Below are 12,773 nucleotides of genomic sequence, written 5' to 3'. Positions count from 1 at the left end.
AAGTCACACAGGTGAGAATCCATTTCCATGCTCTGAGTGTGGGAAAGGTTTTGCACACAAATCAGCTCTTGTTATACATCACAGAAGTCACACAGGTGAGAAGCCATTTCCATGTTCTGAGTGTGGGAAATGTTTTGCAGACAACTCAGCTCTTGTTATACATCACAGAAATCACACAGGTGAGAAGCCATTTCAATGTTTTGAGTGTGGGAAATGTTTTACACAGAAATCACAACTTGTTACACACCAGAGAAGACACACAGGTGAGAAGCCATTTTAATCTTCTGGAGTATACTTATCATTGCCATGTGTTGTTCTTCAAGGTTCTTATCATCTCCTATACTTTTTGCAATACACATGTTACCACAGTGTGAAATAATCAGGTGTCATGCCCTCATCTACCACTGCTATGCAGATGACCTGTCTTTGCTCTGGGTACTGAGAACCCAGCACCAATCCTAAATGTCTAGCTGAGCTCCAGGTGTGGGTGATGCCAGTTCGCTGTGACTCAGTCCTGGTGAAACAGGTCCTTATGATAGAAGCTCACCAACAAAGGGCAGGGCTACAGCTCAGCTTTGCTACCAGCCAGACTTACGCTTGGGGGTTCAGAATTACAAAATGTTGGTCATGTGCAGAATATTAGTGTCCTGGATGGTGGAGTGACACCATTAGACATCCGGTATCAGCCAGAATCAGATCCTCATATGTGGACCATAGCCAGACTCCAGCACTTAATTCCCTCAGAAGATCTACCTGATGTCGTACATGCACTTGTATCATCTCATATAGACTACTGCAATGTCATCTACCTGGGTCTCCCAGCAGAAGAATTGCACCAGTTGTAGCATGTACAGAATGCAGCAGCCAGGCTGTTACCTAACTAGCCCGTTCCTGCCACATAACACCCATTCTCTGGTCCCTGCACCGGCTGCCTGTAAAATGGTGACTGGGCCTAATTCAGGTTGGATCGCAGTGTGTGATCCAAATGGAATTATTCTGAAAAAGTTGCGGGCGCATCCACTGCACCCATCCTGTGCATGCGCCCGCATTTTCTGCGGAGGGGCCACAGAAAATGTGATTGCCTGTCAGGCAGAGGCGGTCACGAGGGTTGGTGGGCAATGCTCCATTTCCAGGGAGGTGTGAATCGGTTCGGGGGCAGTGTAGCGCGAACAGAGGGCAAAGGCGGACAAACGGACATCATCATGGTGGCTTTGTGACATGCAGCCGCTGTATTCGAGAAGAATGCGTCGGGCCTCCTGCGGGCGCAACTGAGCTGCAGCAGGAGGCTTCACTAACTTCTACGATGAAGCAGAAATTGTGAGGCAATCGCATTTTCTGCTTCATCAGGGGGGAGGCGGCGGTCAGCATGCTGGGTGGCCTTGCCCTGTGATGGGCGGCCCCTAGCGCGCTAGGAAAAGGATTGCTAATTCTGCTAAATAGCAGCATCTGCAATCCTTACTGAATTAGACCAGCTATTAAATAATCTTACTGACTCTCCCAGCCTTGCATGACCACGGCACCAGAAGCAGCTTCTGCCTCCGTACTGCCCAAGCTTCTTCCATCTGTTGATGAAGGACTTAGCAGTACCATAGATTCCCAAGCAGTGCTTAGATGTCGGGGAGACAGGGTGGGTGGCAGTAGTGCAGTAGCGGGGGCTGCTGTAGGCAGTGTCTATGTGAGTAAACGTCCCCAAGCAGCGCTGAGGTGTCAGAGCAGGGAGACAGGGTGGGTGGTAGTGGAGTCATGGGGTGGATGGCAGTAGTGGGGGGAGACAAGGGGTGAATGGCAGTAGTGGGGGTAGACACGGGGTGAATGGCAGTAGTTTGGGGAGACGGTAGGTGTCAGTGGTGGGGGAGACACGGGGTGGATGGCAGTAGGGGGGAGACAGGATGGGTGGTAGTAGGTAGGGAGACAAGGTGGGTAGCAGTAGTGGGGGGAGACAGGGTGGGTGGCAGTGGTGGGGGAGACACAGGGTGGATGGCAGTACTGGGGGGAGACAAGGTGGGTAGCAGTAGTGGGGGGGAGACAGGATAGTGGCAGTAGTGGGTGGTAGACAGGGCAGGTGGCTGCAGTGTAGTACTAGGGGCTGCTGGAGACAGTAAAGAGGTGTATTGGTCCCACACAGAACCAGTTGATAATTAGACTTAATGATGATCATGCTTCCTTATTTCTAGTTAATCCCTTATATGTGTTACTGTTATTTGCTGTGTCAGCCTCTTTGTGTTCTGTGTAATAATCCTGAAAGTAGTGCTGCTACCGATCTCATATTTGTAGTAACTTGGAAAAGATGAGATATGAGGTACACTCTAGAAGCTTATAGGGGGTTAATCAGAGATGAACACAGATGTGACATCACGCAGCCCCCCCAGAAAATCGTCCCACCCTGCCCGCGTTCACCCCTCAGGGATGCGACCACAATGTGTGTGTCTGTGTGGCCGCTGTGCATGTGCATTTTGCCACCACCGGGTAAACTGCTGCGGGCCACTATTGCGGCTGGGTCTGAATGACCCCATAGGCTGTTGTGCAGAGTAAAGTATTTTTTAAGTTTAAAATATAGACAAAAATATGTGTATTAAAGATATGAAATAAAGTTGTTTAAAAGCAAAATATTTCCAGTTTAATTTGGCTATATCTGATTTTGACAGCTCATTTGAATAGTTGGATGATATTACGGGGGAAGGGGGGGGTCTCTCTGTGTAATTAAATAGTTTTATCATTTGTTGGTTTTAAATAAATTATGTCTATTCAAATGTTCTGTTGTTTTTTAACTTTGTGATAAACTGTTTTTAAAATAAACCGATGGACGATAAGTCAGTTGCGCAGTTTCTCAATGTTACGCTACGTGTAGCGCCACTTAGCGTACCTTTTGAGCGGTGTGATGCTCTCGTAACAACTTGGTGAATATATATGGCTCCAGCAATATAACATACTTAAACCTTAGTATAGTGTCGGAAGTGTCCCTGACACTTTGCCAGATTTACAAAATAACTTAGTCGAGACAGATGGGTAAATTAGGATTAGAGGTCCAACCCAATAACCATATATATTAGTCCCTAGCGGACACAAAGGGATAACAATGCTGCACTGTAGCAACACAATACAATTCAAGAATACAGTAATACGTACAATAATATACAACAGACGGGAAATAAATGCGAGTACAATTAGCAATACAACTATAACAATACAATAGGATCAGTTACCTTCATACATACGCTGCGCCACCAGATTCCAGGCCTCAGTCGTCTTACAAGATGACCTCTGAGAAAGGTGACTGAAACCTGGGTCAGGTGCGTCCTTTTATACAATGTTCCAATAACAGTACAATGGGGAATGTAAGGTCTTCCATTGGTCCAGGGGCGGGACATATTCAGTACACCGTGGGTCATTGGTCAGCTGGAACACTGAGCGACACCTAATCTTGTGATGTGATTACAGGTTACTTCTGGGCTCCCACCTAAAGACCAGTTCACACCGACCAAAGTATCATACAGTAATATACATGAATCCGGTATCGCTAATAACTTGTTGACGTAATATGTGACAATATCCTCGCAACCACCGAATTATTACTTATGTGACCCTGAACAATTTCATCCCATACACGATGTCCTTACACGGTGTCCTTAATATTTAATGGAACAATACCTATATATATATATATATATATATATATATATATAGGATGGTGATGAAGGCGGCACTCAAGCAGGCATAAACAGCGGTAAAGTATATGTCAGTTTATTCCAACATGTTTCAGGGTAAAGTCCCCCGTCCTCAGGGTCATCATAACAAAACTGAACAAAACACCATACACATATACCCCCCATTGCAATTACCATTAGGGCTCAAATCCTACTCACCTGTCACACGCCGCTCTGACCCGCCGGCCGCTCAGCAGCACTTCCTGGTTGCTCAGCAGTGACGTCATTGGGACGCGCCCCCGTCCTGTAACCATGGGGACCGCCGGGCACGATCTCTGTACACTGGTGATGCGGCTGGGAACTCCACGCTGCCGGCCCGTGACGCTGTCAGGCAACAATGATACAGGGAGGTGTCTAGGCAACAACAGAAACAAAACAAACAAAACAACGTTAACACATATAGTGCTATACCACAACCAAAAAAAAAATTATTATCCCACCCCCACCTGTCAGAGGTTAAATAGCGCATCAATAACATTGCTGTATACTTGAAAAGAGCAAAATTGCAGAATAACCAGAGAATAGAAACATAATCTCCAACAGAGCTCATAGCTACGTTACTGATCAATCTAAAGGATTGCCATATGGTTACTATATAACATTATAGTGCCTCACATAAAGCAGTTTAATCCCAGATTTTCATTGAGGCCACGCGGTGATAGCGTATCTAGTTTAAAAATCCACCTAGATTCTCTTTGTAGTAGGATTCTATCACGGTCACCCCCTCTGAGGTTTCTGGGAACATGGTCAATCAACATTGCCCTAATACTAGGTATCCCATGTTTGTGCAGCAGACAATGTCGTGCAAACGGTTGGTCACTATTGCCCTTTTCAAAAGCTTTTTTTATAGCACTTCTATGTAGTGCCATTCGCTCACGAAACTGGCGAATGGTTTTACCTACATAGGCTAAGCCACATGGGCATATTAATAGATACACTACATGTGTGGATGTGCAAGTTAGGCGATGGCGAATAGGCAGCTTCTTGCCAGTATGGGGATGGTTAAAGGTACTACCTGTCATAAGGGTGTTACATGTGGCACACCCCAAACATCTGAAACACCCTAGTTTAGTTCTCAGGAAATGTGTTTCCTGTATACCTGTCATTTTAGAGACATCCAGTTTGACTATGTGATCCCCTATATTACGTCCTCTGGTATGACTAGGTAAAAGTGACGTGTTAGCCAAAGATGATAATGACCCCTCAGTCTGAATAATAGGCCACAATGACTTAGCCCTACGTACCCTCCTAGTACTGGCTACCGTATATCTGTTAACCCAAGGAAGTTTGGGGCCACGATTAGAGTGGCTACGGCTCGAGGGACTAAGGGCCTCTGCTCTAGGGATACTAAGGGCCTTTGACCTAGCCTGTTGTAAAATACCATGCGGGTAACCCCGTTCAATAAATTTAGCCTGCATGGCATCCATGGCTAACTCAGTTTCTTGGGGGTCTGACGTGATGCGTCTTACACGCATAAATTGTGAAAATGGTAAACCCTTACGCAATGGGGCCGGGTGAAAACTAGAATGCTCTAACAACATATTCCTGTCAGTTTTCTTGACATACATGGAGGTAGACAACTGTCCCTCCTTGACAGTGATCAATACATCAAGGTAGTTAATGACACAACCGTCTATTGTATACGTAAACTGCACAGGGTGTTTAGTGGCATTATGGTCCTCCCACAGGGCAATCAGATCTTCTCGAGTCCCCAGCCATATAACCAGAAGGTCATCTATATATCTTCTATAGTATAGTACTTGAGACATAATGGCAGGATCAAGGTAAAACATACGTTTCTCCAGCTGGTACATGAAAGCGTTCGCGTACGACGGGGCCACAGCGGACCCCATCGCACACCCCGCTAATTGGAGCAAAAAACGGCCATTAAAGACAAAGTAATTACGGGTAAGTACCTTTTCTAATAGATTTAGAAAAAACGAAATCTCTGGCCCTTGGTAGGAATCATTATCCTCAAGTAAACTCCTAACCGCTTCGATACCTGCTTCATGAGGGATACACGTATACAAGCTGGTAACGTCAGAACTGCATAATGACGTACCCTCAGGTATATTCCCCAGGAGTTGAAGCTCACGTAGTAAGGACGTAGTGTCCTGAAGGTAAGAAGGAAGGGATTGAATGCATGGATTTAAGTATGCGTCAAGGTACACCGACACTGGATGATAGAGCGACCCCCTGGCAGACACAATGGGCCTGCCTGGAGGGTCAACCAGTGTCTTGTGGACCTTGGGCACAGTATAAAATAATGGGGCCTTGGGGTGCTCAATGGTAAGAGCTCGAACCACTTCACTGGAGATGGTACCGGCTATGCTAGCCTGATGTAAAATAGAGTCAAGCTCTGTTTTATATTCTTTGGTGGGGTCCCTAGTGAGTTTTCTATAGACCTTACTGTCATTCAGCTGCCGATCACATTCTCTGACATAATCTTCAAAATTCAGCACAACGATAGCCCCGTCCTTATCCGCCTTACGTATAATAATGTCGGTGCGGGCCGACAAAGCTTTTAAAGTGACCAGTTCGGTTTTAGGTAAATTGGGATAAACCCCATCCGACGAGGGAGTAAGTTCCTCTGCTTCAAGCATACGTAAGAATGTCCGTATAGAAGGATTAAGGCTTGGGGGGTCAAAGTGAGACCGAGGGGCTATTCGTCGCAACTGGGCTGGAACCTCTGGATGCAAATTGTCTACTGTATGGGTGTTAAAATATTCTTGTCGCCTAAGAGATCGTCCCAGACGGTGTACTTCAACTTTCCATTCCAGGGGATCCGCTGGAACTGTGGGGACAAAGGAGAGGCCCTTCGCTAACAGTCGATATTCTTGATCAGAAAGAGGGACTGAAGACAGGTTAAACACCAGCTCTTTTAAACTCTGGGTGGTTTTGGTGCGGGCAATTCTTTGATTCTGCCGCGACCTCCGCGTCCTCTCCCTCTTCTTGCGTGGGGGGTGCGGTTGGATCGAGTCCGCACACCCGATGGGCCTTGGCCTAAAGGGAAATTGCCATCTGATTGAGATAAGGACCCAGAGGCTCCTTCTGAGTCGCTGGCTGAGGTACTAGCCCCAAGTTGTTGTTCACGCCTCCTCCGGGGGTAAGACCGCCACTGTTGTTGGTCCCTGGTCGTCCTGGACCCACCCAGCCAAGGGTATACCTCACGTTGCTGATAATCCCTTTGAACAGTGGCTAGTTTCTCTTTCTTGAATCGCACTAGCTCCTGGCGGTATTGCTCTATTTGTGTAGTGAGCTTGGTTACCCATTCATTCTGAGTGTCCAGCTGTAGCGTGGGTTTATGTATTGCCTCAAATTGCTGAATTTGCTCCCGGACCAGGTTGAGCTCCCGTGTCGACTCCTCAACCACTAGTAACAATAGATCCATGGAGCATTTGTTGAGGATTGCTACCCAACGTCTACAGAAGGTAGTGTTGAACCGACCTATAGTGGGGGAGTTGCGGATCCTAAATCCCCTAGGGATTAGATTAGATCGATAATAGTCAGATAAAGAAATGCCGTGGTAGAGAAAATCTACCTCCCTTTGTTTCATTTTCAGCCATTTTCTGTAAAGTTCCTCATTGGTATTGATAATAGGATTGTCATCTAGCCTTTGTCCCACCAGTATGGAGTTGGCTTCAACATTGGAGAAGCTAAGACGTTCACTAGCATCACGCTGGATCAGGTCCAAAGTTGCCTCGCTGGAGATGGTAACTTCCATGGCAAAAGTCTCTGTCGGTACCTGAATTGATGCCCAATTTAACCAACTGGCAGCTGGATGCAGAAGTGGGACGTGCTCAAAAACACCATAAATGGAAGGCTAGCAGAAAGTGGGACTGCAGCCCAGAATGAGAGTCCTGTGTGGTCTGTAAATACGTTGCTGGTGCCTTAGCATGAGAAGACTAGACGAGAACACTGGCACTGACAATGCACCAGCAACTGTCAGTCTGTCTCAAATGTAGATTGCTGTGTACTCGGCACTCACGCATAAGGTAAAAATGCAGTAACAAATGAGCATCTCCGTCATATTGCACGTATATGCATTAAGCAATATATAGAAGTAATACTTAATGGTGCATACAAAATTTAGCATCCAGGTACAACAATACTAATTACCGTGTGATGCGCTGTGTATACATCCACCTGTTCTGATTGATGTGCACATTTGTGGCACAATTTTAGGTGTCAGATAGTCTCACCGCATGGAACAGACATACTAAGTTTAACGTGAGGCACCCACATTATATATACTATTATTATTAGTGGAGAATCCTTAGTGCCTCTTCAATGATATTTATGAAGAATTGTCAGTCCAAAGCATAATGTAATTTTTGGCAGGACATGGCAGGTTTATTGTTATGTGTGGGTCAGTTCCATTGGACATTAGTGTGCACCCCACATTCTCACACCCACCCGCACTGCTCTCATGAGACCAGGACATTTATCTTTTTCACAAAATAATGTTAGTACAGCTTTTTCCCTGCAAATGTGTCTTTCTCTTCTCTTTCTTCTTACACGGTACTTCCACCCCACTGTGTGCTATTCCCGTAATGTGTACCTCCATTGGTTGCACACCCTGCCAGCAGTAACCTATGCAGTGCGCCCCACATGGCTGCCTCGGATGGTTCCTCCGTGGGCGGGGTGTGCTTCATTTGGATCTTTCCATGCAGGGTATAGCATACTCCTACACACGTGTCAGTTCTCCCATACATGCATTTGGCCCCTATATGGCTCATCTCCCACTGTGTAACCTTGTAGTGCGCCCAACATGGCTGCCTTATCTGGTGCGCTTGTGGATGGGATGAAAAATGCATGGACCTGATGTTTCTATTGGAACCCTACTCTGAACTTAAGGACTCTGCAATCTCCCCATTTTGTGTTCTCTTCTAGGGGTGGACTATTCCACCCTGGGTAATCCTATGCAGTGCGCCTAAGATGGCTGCCGCACCTGGTGCCTTGTGATGGTGGAATACACAACCCCTGGAGGTTATTACTCAAAATGCCTCCACCAAACCTGTATTATGCTTTCTGTGTCTTTGTCTGTGTTGTTTATATTTTGATGTAATACTTAAATCTTCTGTATTATGTGCATTGTGTGAGTTCTAGTTGGCGCCGCGGATGGCTGCCTCGGTGCTGCTCTGCCAAGCAGCCTTAGTTTTTAGTCTTAAATGTATAATATGTCTACTGTACAGTTGCATATGTGCAGTATGAACTCATATGTGTAATGTTTGTAATGTATGCTACGTTTTTTCCTCCATGTTGCTGCTTGGCGATGCATTGTACCACAAAGAATTCCTAGTGTACGTGAGTACACCTGGCCAATAAAGCTGATTCTGAAATTAATAAAGCCTGGGAAGCTTTTACCCACCCATAACGTGTATTATCATCATTAACCATTGGAGGCAGTGAGAATGCGGCGAGCAGCCAGTGAATACTCAGAACACCAGCCCTAGCATATCAATATTTCTATCTGGTATTTAATTATCTCAAAAGGACTTGGCACACAATAGACCTGATTAAATAGGTGTATAACAACCTGTAATTACATACTATTTAAAAGATCATTGTCAATGGAGTCATGATACATGCTACATCTAGACCCATGCAATAGACATGATCTTATTGTATGTGGAAGATTAACTGACAGGGTTTACACCAGGGTCTTGAGCCAATGGAATTCCTTTAATAGGAACTATGGACGACATGCTTTTTTCCTGCCAACAATTCCATCTCATAGTATAATTAACTTACATCATTACATTTAGATGCACAATAAGGGACTAAATTTGTCCTATTATTTTTGACTTCAATACTTACCTTAGGTCTGTTTCATACTGGGACTACTTACCTACATATAATACGTGCAAGATATGCTGTCTTGATTCATATTGATGCATAACAAGTACCAAGATAAGTTGATAATCTAATCATTTAATACCAATAAATAAATGAGTACAAAGTCAGTGACATTTATTCAGAATAAAATTGAGTGAAGCAATTGTCACAGCACAGTGAATCAGCTTTTATTTATTAAAAACTTTTCAAGCACATAATTTAATTCACTCCAGTGCACAATTTATTTATACATTTTTTTCACCTATATGTTTCTCAATTGCTAGGCAATTTTTTATTCATTAGATACTAATAAAAGTTATATTTTAAATAAACAAAAATGTTCTCTCTCTAAAGTGCGCCAACGAAGAGACAATCCTTTTTCTGTCCTTTGTCGTTGTCTGCCAACATGGACTGATCCTCCTGCCACCTCCTACAGCCTACTCGTCTGAGCCATCTTCTGTCCCGCTAGTCTGCCCTGCTGTCTACCGAAATGGACTGATCTTCCTGCCGTCTTCCGCAGCCAACCTGTTTGAGTCGTCTTCCATCCCGCTCGCCTGCCCTGCTGTCTGCCAACATGGACTGATCCTCCTGCTACCTCCTGCAGCCTACTCCTCCGAGCCATCTTCTGTCCCGCTCGTCTGCCCTGCTGTCTACCGAAACGGACTGATCTTCCTGCCGTCTTCCGCAGCCGACCTGTTTGAGTCGTCTTCTGTCCCGCTCGCCTGCCCTGCTGTCTGCCAACATGGAATAATCCTCCTGCCACCTCCTGCAGCCTACTCGTCTGAGCCATCTTCTGTCCCGCTCATCTGCCCTGCTGACTACCGAAACGGACTGATCTTCCTGCCGTCTTCCGCAGCCAACCTGTTTGAGTCGTCTTCTGTCCCGCTCACCTGCCCTACTGTCTGCCTAAACGGACTGATTCTCTTGCCGTCTTCCGCAGCCGACTCCTCCGAGCCGTTCCACAGGGTCATACTCTCCAGGGAAACAGGAATCTGCATTGCGCTGGATTCCAGCCTCCGCAGCGGCACACTATTTCATTGGTAATCAAAACTTTTCTGCATTTTACATCAGAGACCACCGCTACGGGAGATCAATACTTATATATTATTATGTAATTATCTACCAGCGGGGCACCACGTCTCTTTTATATTAATGAAAGTGATCCAAACTTGAGCTTATTTACATATATAGCAAGCCTGTCGCAGGATCAACCTGTGGCAACAATATTCACATTTTGATTAGACATATGTTCTCCTAGCTTATCTCTAGTATTTTGCAACAATATTTCATTGCAGTTTCAAATGACATTTATTATACTATAAAATCTCTTCTTCTTTTCTTTGTTTTCTGTACCAATTGATACAATATTTTTGTGCAACATTAGCAGTTCATTGAGTGTTTATATGGAACAATCACACCCCATCTTTCTGCTCGTGATTCATTTAGCCCTTTCTTTATCAGCTATAGTCCTTATAGCCACTAATTGTTAATTAAGCATCTCGCTTATTTTCTTAATTTTTACCACAGTATTACCTGATAACCCAGCAAGTTGCTTTTGTGTGTTCATCCATACTGGTACTATTTACAGTATTCTTTGTTTGCCAATATCAGGACCTTTTTTTGCACCAGTTTCAGATTCCCATGTCAACATTACTTTCTTTCATGTCTTTTCTATCTTTCTGGACTCTCACCAACGATTCAGTCTCCCATCTCTGTCTAACGCTGGCAGCAGATCCATCTACTCTCTTTCCACTTTACTTTTCTGTTGCCACCTTTTTTCATTTTTTTGTGAACTCTCATCAGTGACTCCAGAGTGACAAAAATCATCAATGTACCACTCTACTATCATACCACACTGGAAACGCCCGAATCCATCCCATCTTGGAAGCTAATCAGTGTCGGGCTGAATCAGTACTCAGGTAGGAGACTCCTGAGGAAGATCCAGTTTAGTAGAGCACGATTACCATGTCCAGTGTTTAACACTGACAGCAGATTCACACTTTTCTCATTTTCTACTCTTAATTTTACTCTGATAATGCTGATTTATATTACCTTATAACTTCACAATAATGGGTAAGAGACACAGTACGCAATTGGCGTATGGGGTACCGTAAGGGTACGTATTTAGCGTAGCATACGCTAGGCCGTGATCGAGACGCACATGCGGCACGCTCGCTCACAGCTTAATGCGTGGTGTCGAGCACGCTATAGGCGAGCGACTACCGTAATGCTACGCTATCAGCGTAGTGGACGCTCGAGACCACGAGGAGATCACGAGCGGCGCAGACGCTCACAAGATGACAATCAGTAAACCTTGAATGTAACACACAGAAAGGATATTCTTATACTGTAAACCTTGCACTGAAACACTGTAGCGATATAACGCTGCTTAAGCTTGTTAACACTAAAGCTGTTTGAGCGATCGTGATGCTCCTATTACGGGTTCACTACGGCTGGCCGGCGGTCGGGCTCCCGGCGCCCAGCATACCGGCGCCGGGAGCCCGACCGCCGGCTGACCGACAGTGTGGCGAGCGCAAATGAGCCCCTTGCGGGCTCGCTGCGCTCGCCACGCTACGCGCGCCACACTATTTTATTCTCCCTCTATGGGGGTCGTGGACCCCCACGAGGGAAAATAAGTGTCGGTATGCCGGCGGTCGGGCTCCCGGCGCCGGTATACTGAGCGCCGGGAGCCCGACCGCCGGCATACAGAATGCCACCCCCTATTACCCACTGCAATGTAATGAACACACGATACCGTGCTAAGGATCCGACACCTTTACTAACAAGCTTTTAGTTATATTGAAAATAGAAACAGTTAACAAGTCATACACTACAGGCTAACATATAATTCTAACAGGATATCTGGACAGAAATATACACAATAGTAAACAATCATAAATACAAATACATAGACTAAGAATGAATGGCTAACATTACACGGGTAACAAAGTGGCAACAGAGAAACATACCATACGGGGAACACTCGCAGGCGCAACCGGAATCCAGTCCTCCAATTATCAGCGATAACTGTTGAAGAGAGAGTACTGGCCGGTCTGGGGACAGTGACCCTTATATACACAACATACAGTGTACTTCAAAGGGCCCTACAACCTTATTGTTCATTGGACACAGGAATGTCTCGCTACACTATAACAAAAGGTCATAGGTGGATTTGAACAGGTGGGCTGTGACTATTTCAAACAGCTCAGGTGGGAGGGAATCTCCGGATTC

At 45.4% G+C, this 12,773-nt stretch overlaps 1 pseudogene; it reads left to right on the top strand.

The window, feature by feature from the left end:
* Window positions 1-11,379: 11,379 nt before the first annotated feature.
* On the top strand, window positions 11,380-11,498 carry LOC134984145 (5S ribosomal RNA; annotated as a pseudogene).
* The last annotated feature ends 1,275 nt before the right edge of the window (window positions 11,499-12,773 follow it).

This window comes from Pseudophryne corroboree, assembly GCF_028390025.1.
Source record: "Pseudophryne corroboree isolate aPseCor3 chromosome 3 unlocalized genomic scaffold, aPseCor3.hap2 SUPER_3_unloc_38, whole genome shotgun sequence".
In the NCBI taxonomy this organism is placed as follows: Eukaryota; Metazoa; Chordata; class Amphibia; order Anura; family Myobatrachidae; genus Pseudophryne; species Pseudophryne corroboree.
This window is presented reverse-complemented; position numbering and strand designations above follow the sequence as displayed.